Genomic DNA, 7,947 nt, shown 5'->3' on the forward strand with positions numbered 1-7,947 from the left:
CATCACATTTCTGCTCTGCAGTCTTTGAGTTTCTTTCTGGTTCCAGTTCAGACTGGAACCCTCCCACCTCCACAGCCCCGAAACTCCAATCCCAGCCCCCGAGCTGCAGACTCACGTTTGCCTGCTCCCTTAGCATCACTACGCAGATGTCTCAAGCTTAAAATATCCAACACAAGGCTCTGATTGCCCCCTCCCCACCAATGGTTCCTCCCTATACTTAGTCTTTTCCATCACACAAATGGCATCACAGTTCCCTCACTGCCTAAGTGAAGAATCACTCTTCACTCTTCTTTATGTCATCCCCCATGTTGGTGGACCCCAAAGGTACACCTGAAGTCCATTCCCAAATCGCCACCTCCAGGAGCCACCCCTGTCTAATGCTCTCCCTCAGTTGCTGGATCTACTACAACAACTCTTTTTCTTTTAATTTTTAAATTCAAAATTTTTTATTTTTTTAAATTTTAAATTTTTTAAAATTTTAAAATTTATTTATTTTTTAACATCTTTATTGGTGTGTAATTGCTTTACAATGGCGTGTTAGTTTCTGCTTTATAACAAAGTGAATCAGTTATACATATACATATGTTCCCATATCTCTTCCCTCTTGTGTCTCCCTCCCTCCCACCCTCCCTATCCCATCCCTCCAGGCGGTCACAAAGCACCCAGCCGATATCCCTGTGCCATGCGGCTGCTTCCCACTAGCTATCTACCTTACGTTTGTTAGTATATATATGTCCATGCCTCTCTCTCGCCCTGTCACAGCTCACCCTTCCCCCTCCCCATATCCTCAAGTCCGTTCTCCAACTCTTAATTCATCCTACAACGCATTGATTGTGTCCCAACAGTCCATCCTTTCCTTAACTGCTAGATGGCCCATTCAAAGTATGAACCAGAGAGTGTCACTTTCTAGCCTAAAAGCCCTTGACAACTTCTGGCTGTCCCTAGAATGAAATCCAAGCTCCTCTTGGCTGTAAGGCACCAGTCTTTTCCACTGCCTACCACCTCTCAGGAGAATAAGAGCTCTTTGAGCAGGGACTATTCTGTCCTGTCTACCACTAATCCCATGTGCCTGGTGCATAGTGGGAGCTGTTGATTGATCGACTGACTGACTGGTTCTATTCCTGCCTCGGCCTCCCCGCTGCCTTGTCTGGCCACTCGACCCAAGGTCTGTTGCTGGCCTTGGGATTCCAAGTGCTTTGAGCAAAGGCTGATGGCAGCGCAGTGATTTTTGTGATGAGTGCACTCATTTGAAAATATTAATTCAAGGTATGTGTGTTATGATAGCTTATGAGGAACTATCACATGGTAAAGTTTGGAATTTGTTGAGAAGGGTGGGTTCTTCCCCTTCGCTCCATCTCTAATTTCCATCTGATAGCTCAGCTGTCCTCTGATTTGGGGCCTCTGAGGTTTGAGGACCACATCCTGTGTTTCGTCCAGAGGTCAGGCTGAGGCTCTTGAACACGCTCCCGTGTAGATTACTTCCAGGTGAAACGACCCTGGGAATTAAGAATGCTCTTCACGGTAAGAAGCCACTAACATTTCTGCATGGGAGAAGAAAAGTAAGCATCAAACCATAAAAATTTCCTGGCTAATGAAACGGAAGGACAAAGCGCTGTGAGAGCAGCATTCCCTACCCTCGTAAATACCAAGCAGTGTTCCTAGGTGACCAGAGAAAATGCATGGGGGATCCAGAGAAGTTTTCAGAGCATACTGGGCTCTCCAGGGAGGGAAGGGGCTTGTACCATTTTCTCTTTCCCGTAAAGGGCAGGTTGCTGGTTTGCAAACTTTTGGGGCACTGTCCTTTAGCCCAGCAATCTGATCTGCCCCATGGGTTCTTGTCCACAGGGGTCTGTACACCGAGACTGGTGCTGCCTTCTGAGGTCAGTCTGGGGATCATCATGGGAAGAAGGGAAACATTATTGATGAGGCAGAAGCTCTCTTCCGATCCTTAATCAGGAGGGATTTTCTGAAAGTTGCTTAGATGCTGGGGATTCAGCCGGGGGTAAAATGTGGAGCTCACGTTCTTAATAAACAGACCCAGAAGTGAAGGACTAGAGGCATCCGATGAGTGCAACGTTAGAGCCAAGCTCAAATGACGGGGGACACAGAAGACGGGGAAATCAACATTGAGGGAAAGGAGTCAGGCAAGGCAGCCCAGATGAGCAGACAGCTTGAATGAGGGCCCCGGGGGTATGAAACCTCTTGGGGAGCTGTAGGCAGATCTGTCTGGTTGGAGCATTGGGTTTTGGAAGCAGAGTTTACTCTGGAAGGTCAGTGCTGGGCAGGTCAGTGTTGGGTCTGCATTTTAGAGAAGATCACTCTGGCTACAGGGTGAAAAGCAGATTGGAGAGGAAATGAGGGCTCAAAAAATGCATGCACCCCAAGGTTCATTGCAGCACTATTTACAATAGCCAAGACATGGAAGCAACCTAAGTATCCATCAATAGAGGAGTGGATAAAGAAGATGTGGTACATATATACAATGGAATATTACTCAGCCATTAAAAAGAATGAAATAATGCCATTTGCAGCAACATGGTTGGACCTAGAGATTATCATACTAAGTGAAGTAAGTCAGACAGAGAATGACAAATATCGTATGATACCACTCATATGTGGAATCTAAAATATGACACAAATGAACTTATTTACAAAACAGAAACTGACTCACAGACTTAGAAAACAAACTTATGGTTACCAAAGGGAAAAGGTGGTGGGGAGGGATAAATGAGGAGTTTGGTATTAACAGATACACACTACTATATATAAAATAGATAATCAACAAGAACCTACTGTTGCTGAGTCCAAGTTTGCTCTGCTCGCTGCACGACAGGCCAGTAAATCGGAGAGGAGGTATTGTGGCAAGGAACACCACTTTATTCCAGGAGCCGGGCATCTGAGAAGATGGCAGACTAAAGTCTCAAAATAACCACCATATTGGGGTTTGGATGCCAGTTTCTTTTATAGTGCAGAGAAGGGGAGGAGATGAGGAATGACAGTAAAAAGGCCATACGTTTTGCAAATATTCCCTGGAATGGCCATCCTCAGGGAGGGGATGTGTTAATTTCTTCTTTCTTGTAGCCATCCACAGGTGGACAGGGTCCGGATGTTCCCCTGAACAAAGGCACTTTGGTTTAACATTCAGGCAGAGGGGCGGGGCGAGGCAGGCCTTTATGTACAGACAGTATCCTTTTAGTGAACAAAAGCAGCGGAAAGCTAAGGTTAAAGTAAAAGAAACAGATCCAACATGTAGTCAGATTCGGCTCTTTCCTGTTACACTACTGTATAGCACAGGGAACTCTACTCAGTATTCTGTAATCACCTACATGGGAAAGGAATCTGAAAAAGAATAGACACGTGTATGTATAACTGAACCACTTTGCTGTACGCTTGAAATGAACACGACAGGGTAAATCAACTATACTCCAATATAAAATGAAAATTAAATTAAAAAAAGAAAGAAGGCTGTTGTTCTAGCCCAGCCACGGCTGCAGTGGGGATGGAGAGGAGTGGGTGACAGAGATATCAAGCATTTAGGATCAGCAGGTGGTGGCAGCTGGTTATAGGAGGAGTTGAGAATAATTTTCATGAATATGGCACGTAGCTTGTTCCATATAGATGGGGCCAGGAAATGTGGTTAGATGATCAGGTTTTGGGGGAAGATACAGAGTTCATACTGGACATACTGAGTTTGAGGTGTCTGCAGGTCACCTGAGGATGCTCTGAAGGTAGGGAGTTCCAGTTTGGGGCTCAGAGACGTCCCATCAGACATAGGTTCAGACCCAGGGAACAGCCTCAGCTTCAGAGCCGAAATGGATGCCAGTAATGGCTGAGATTCCCCGGGGAGATTACAGGTAAATGGACACTGGGCTTGATTAGTCAACAGCATTTGCATTTGAAATTTCTCACATCCAGCGCCCCGATGGTATTGAGAGGCAGCTGAATCCCTTGTAACCAGGTAAGAAACTGTGTCACTCTGAGGGTCAGCTGTGGACCTGCATGCAAGCCTTGCTGTAATGCTTTAGGACACCTAAGTAAGCAGGGTTTCAGTTTCTTGGTAGAGGGACAGGGGTTTGAATTCAGTGTATTTAGTATCGGAGTGGGTGTGAGGGGAATGAATGGCTAAATGAGGAGATCCTGGTGGCTAAAACTTGGGCCCGTGGGACCCAGATCATTTGAAACAAATCACTGGAAACGAAGAAAATGTTTCTTGTGCCACATAGCTGAGCTTTCGTTTCTTTCCTGGGGTCGGAGCTGAGCTGGTACTGTCTGGAGTGGAGAAGGAGGCAAGCTGTTAAATCCTCAGAAGGAGGCATTGAGGAGCTATTGATATTCTAAACCCAAGGGGCCAGCAGCACATCAACAATCAATAGCTTTCCCCACCAGTTTAATCGTCCCCATTAGCTCCGTCTCAGATGCCCTTACTCTAGTGATAGGTGTGGCCCACAGTCCGGGCTGCGTGTCAGGCCCTGTGGAAAGAATGTTGCTCTTTTCTTCTGAGTGGATTGTTTCATTACCCATTCAGTCATCAAAGACAAATCATACTGAGTTCAGGGCTAGAAGGGGTGCCATTCTTGACTGCAAGATGAGCGTGGGCGGAGGAAGCCCTGAGCTTCCTTGTGACAATGGCCCCTGGAGGAGAAAAGGGCAGAGGATGTCCCAATAGGCAGTGGCCAGGAGGCAAGGTGCTGGGACTCCAAGCCAGAAAGCTGCCTGGGCAGGTAAGGAGCAAAGCAAGGTCAGGGACTGTTCAGCTGCTAAGAGGATCGTACTCAACTCCAGCTCCAACTGGTAAGTAAAGGAAAATAATGCCATTGGTTCATATTGCTGAGATGCCTGGCCAGCATCATGCATGATTGGATACAATGCTCCGATGTACCAGACTTTGTCTCTTCATCTCTTTCCTCTTTCCTTTGTGTGACTCCATTGTTGGACAGGTTTTTCTCATACAGTGGCTACTAGCAGCTGTGGCTTCATTCCTATAGCTTAGCAATATCAGTTGAAAGAAAGTTCTGGCTGAAGTTCCAGAACTGAATCTCATTTGCTTTGGTTGGACCACTTGTTCATGCCTGAACCAATCACCATGGCCACAAGGATGGATGTTTGGATTGGTCTGGCTTCGGTCGGGCGTTTCCTTGTTGAGATGGGGGGAGATGGAGTCAGCCCCATCCCAATGATATGGAAGGGGCATGAGAATGGGGGAGGTGTCCCCCCAAGGAATACTGGGACCCTGGATGAGTTGAATCAGTAAAAGCAAAACAATAGGGGGCTTCCGTGGTGGCGCAGAGGTTAAGAATCTGCCTGCCAATGCAGGGGACACGGGTTCGAGCCCTGGTCCGGGAAGATCCCACATGCCGCGGAGCAGCTAAGCCCACGTGCCACAACTACTGAAGCCCACGCGCCTAGAGCCCATGCTCCACAACAAGAGAGGCCAACACAATGAGAAGATCGTGCACCACAACGAAGAGTAGCCCCCGCTCACCGCAGCCAGAGGAAGCCTGCGCACAAAGAACAAGCAACACACAACAAGCAATAAGCAACGCACAAGCAGCAAAGAACCAACTCAGCCAAAAAAAAAAAAAAAAAGAAGAAAAAAAGAAAGGAAATCTTGCAATGAGACATGGAAGGGCCCAGCAGCAGAGAGGACTTTGAGTTTCATTCGGGGCCATCACTCCATAGGGCCCTAGTGTCAGGAGGCAAGGAGCCTGCTGGGGGCAGGTGGGGTCTCTGGAGCCCAGCTAAGTTATTGGGGTTCACTTAGGACAATGGTTTTAGATAGGTCTGGGACAGCAGGAAGGATGCCTGAACATTTCCAGTGCGTGGGAGGAGGTCAAGCCCCAAGCCCAGACTTGGGAGGAAGGCAGTGGATTTTAGATCCTGTGCCACAGAGCCGTGTGGCCTGGTGGAGATGCCTCGTGGCGGGGGTGTGGCCCCTGAGCAAGGGTGCATCTGGGCAACCCAATCCGGCTTCAACCAGAGTCTGCCTTGTGTCTATTTTGCTAATAGGCTCCCATTTGAAGAAAGTATTTAGTTGTCAAAAAAGCTTCAAAAAATCCACTGGACAAGGGTGATGGGAATTCTGCATCTCAGAAGCCAGACCTAGGTCTGCTCAGGTGGCAGCTTGATTCATCTCCAGAGGGTATGGTGGTACCTAGGAATCCCCTGTGTATCCTATTGCTGTTGTCATGACAAGTTCAGGCCCTGGGGTAACCTGCACGGTGACCATCTGAGAAGAAGGGTCAGGAGACAGGCAGAGACTGCCAGTTTCCAGGGCGTGCTCCTAGCGGCCGGAAGGGACGGTGAGGGAGCAGTGTGCATAGGTTGATGACTGCTGTGCTGCCAGGAACAAACACTGGAGAGCAGGTTCTTGTAGGTGACCTCTGTCAGGTGCAGAGCATCTGATAAGAGTCATGATCTCCTGCCGGAGGGGTGGGGGAGGCTAGGAAAGGAGACACCCCCATCCCCACTGCATGGAAGGTGTTTGTCCAATAGCTGGTTTATTATCATCATTGTTGTTATACTGTCATCATCTTTTCTTTACTCGTGTCTTCTAAAACGATTGGAGGTGACTATGAGAAAAGATCCATCTATTGGTACATCTATTTTTTTTTTTCTGGTGCCATTTTATTTATTTATTTATTATTTATTTATTTATTTTAGGCTGCGCCTAGTGGCATGCAGGATCTTCCCTGACTAGGGATCGAACCCGTGTTCCCTGCACTGGGAGTGCAGAGTCTTAACCACTGTACCGCCACAGAAGTCCTGGTACATCTGTTTAAAATGCCTTTACCACCAGGCACTGGGCGAGGTCTTGGGCGTGTAGAGAGGACACAGCCCTGGGCCCTCCACAATTCAGAGGGGGAGATGGGCATGTTAACAAACTGTCGCATGGTGAGATAGCGATGATGACAGAGGGATGTAAAAATTGTCCTGGGAGGCCGCCAAGGGAGCCTGCCTGACAACTGGAAGATTTGCAAAGCGCTTGACATTCGCGGTGGGGCAAGCTGGAAGGAACAGGGGTCGGGAAGGGCATCCGGGCTTAGGGAAGAGCAGTACAGAGTCACAGAGGTCCCAGGAAGCAGACTCCAGGTAGAGAGGTGAATTCCTGTGCCTGGGACCTAAAGGGCTGTGTAGGGAATGGGCCAAGGCCAGTCTGTGAAGCACTTAGAAGTCTGGACTTTATTTCTTAGACACTTTATTTCTTAGACAGTCAGCGGGGTGGGCACTGAAGGTCTTGAAGCCAAGGAGTAGGACTGGCTGGTAGAGGATGGATCGGCTGGTGGCTGGAGGAGAAACCCGAGGTGGGGAATGAGATCTGGAAGCAGAGGCAAGTCACAGGTTGAGAGGTAATGGAGCCTGACCTTCAATAGGTAGGAAGGAAGGGTCTCCTGGAGCTCAGAGATGGTCAGGAAGGGGGAGCCACATAAATTAAAGTCATCAAACAGAAAGAGTAAAGGAGCAAAGGGAGGGGGCATTGTTACTAAAGTCACCAAGGGTCCTGGATGGGGTGTGGTCAACAGGAGGTTACGGTGGATGTTTCTGCAGAGACTTTGGCTGCCATGGATACTCCACAATTAAGAGAGCTGCTCAGTCAGGCATCTGGGAATGATCTCAGAGCCCTGAGCCCCTCAGGACCTCCCTGAGGAGGTAGGAAGGCGTAGAGAGTCCGTGGGCAAGGGCTGTGAAGTGGGTGTCCTTGGAGAGGGCTGGGAAGGGGTACGGGAGGGTGGAGCTCCCCTTCCTAAAGCCTCATCAGAAGAGGGCAGGCCTTACAGGGACCTTCGGAGAGTCCACTGTCTCCTGGGTTTGAGAACACAGAGCAGTGAGGTCTGGGTCCTGACCCAGGGGGTGAAGAGTGCAGGACTGACGGCAGTTGGACAACGACAGGGATGAACAGGTCTGGGTCCTTCTCCCCTAACGGGCCTTGCCCCGGTGGGTCACTCAGGA

The sequence above is a fragment of the Aethalodelphis obliquidens genome, unplaced genomic scaffold (genome assembly GCF_003676395.1).
Source record: "Aethalodelphis obliquidens isolate GAN/ISIS:26980383/991018 unplaced genomic scaffold, ASM367639v1 scaffold49, whole genome shotgun sequence".
Taxonomy (NCBI): domain Eukaryota; kingdom Metazoa; phylum Chordata; class Mammalia; order Artiodactyla; family Delphinidae; genus Aethalodelphis; species Aethalodelphis obliquidens.